This window comes from Osmerus mordax, chromosome 28, assembly GCF_038355195.1.
Source record: "Osmerus mordax isolate fOsmMor3 chromosome 28, fOsmMor3.pri, whole genome shotgun sequence".
Lineage (NCBI taxonomy): Eukaryota > Metazoa > Chordata > Actinopteri > Osmeriformes > Osmeridae > Osmerus > Osmerus mordax.
In genome coordinates, this window is record NC_090077.1 from 3,292,195 (window position 1) to 3,293,645 (window position 1,451).

The 1,451-nt window shown below is 42.8% G+C and overlaps 1 long non-coding RNA gene across 1 annotated transcript; it reads right to left on the bottom strand.

Moving 5' to 3' along the window:
* Window positions 1-438: 438 nt before the first annotated feature.
* LOC136938153 (uncharacterized) lies at window positions 439-1,103 on the bottom strand. Its single transcript, XR_010875238.1, has 4 exons — window positions 979-1,103; window positions 737-764; window positions 594-650; window positions 439-483 (listed from the first exon to the last, which is right to left on the bottom strand). It is a non-coding gene; the product is annotated as an uncharacterized lncRNA (long non-coding RNA).
* Window positions 1,104-1,451: the final 348 nt, after the last annotated feature.

A 1,451-nucleotide genomic window follows, 5' to 3' on the forward strand; every position in this document is an offset into this window, starting at 1 on the left:
AAAAGGCTCAATTTTGCAGTCAAGGTGAGTGGTGAATGTGCTGAGTGATGCCTTTACAATATCAGCTAATAAGATCTGCCCCAAAAAATGTTGTGTCCTCACTTAGTACCATGAGTTCAGGTTTATTTGTTTTAACTTTGAGCCGGTCATTGAACTTTAGATCAAATGTTGCTGCCGTGTTTAGGGATTTCCGAATCAACGAATTCAAGTCTACTGTGTCATAAAAGCTCAGCAGACGAATGTCCTTTTTGTAGCCCAATCCAAATTTATGAAGATAAAATTCCAGGCTGGCCACATTCGCGAGCGCTCCTACTGGCACATTCTTGGGACCCTTGTAGGTAATCTGCAGGTAAATCCTGTAGGTGCCATCTCTGGGCACAATGAGGTCTGTGCCGTTAGACGTGAAAGTACCGAGGTGAGCATTCCCACGGTTACGCTCCCACTCAATGGGTGCAAAGGAGTTTGTGTGGTGAGTATCTGGCGCTGAAAGCAAGAGACAGATAGAACAAATGATAAGAAATGTGCCTTTAGATCGTATTATGAATACTGCATAACTTTTGTATCAGCCATGCATCATAACAAGTGTTACCTACCTGTCAAAAAGGCATTAGAATTGGCATTCAGTTGTAGCTGTTTCTGAGTGCTGTCTCCTGGAGGAATGATATAGCGCCGGTCAAATAGTGGTACAATCATACAGTAATATGAATGGGCTCAAATAATAGAATAGCCGACTTACCCATGTGATTGTCTTGGGGGTGTGGGTGCTATACAAAGAAACAAACAAATAATTAAAGACAGAAAGTACTGTGAAGCATAAATCCACGTATATTTAGACATTATTTTGGTCAGCCGTATTCTGATGCAACCAATAACACGGCGAAAGAAATCACGGCGATTCACACACACACACACACACACACACACACACACACACACACACACACACACAACAGAAGCACTACTTTTAATTAAATTTACCTGATTCGACACTGAGTAGTGGAGCGTGTAAACCAACATAACAAGAACTGAACACACAAGTAGCATGATTACGATTAGCAATCGAGTAAGACATATCAGGTGCCGAATTCCTTTTAGATCTCCACAGGAAGACCGACCAACTTCACGGTCAAGACTACCCCTTCTAAATTGATGCATATCCCTGAAACAACTATCTTCCATGACAATGTTGACCATGGTCAAAAACAAGTAGCGTAGCTAGTAGTATGTACCGTGCACGATTAAAGTCTATCTTTACCGCGCCTACTTGTAGTATGCTGTCGCCCACGTCCCACCTACACTCAAAACATGTTGAAGGAGCTGTTTCGGTGTGTTGAGTTTCAGTGAGAATTCAAATATGACTTCCAGGGGCCCGGCCTGTACTACGAATCAAGATTTGGCGTTAGCGAGGTAACTTCAGGTTCAACCCAGGGTGTTCTGTATCACGATGGTGG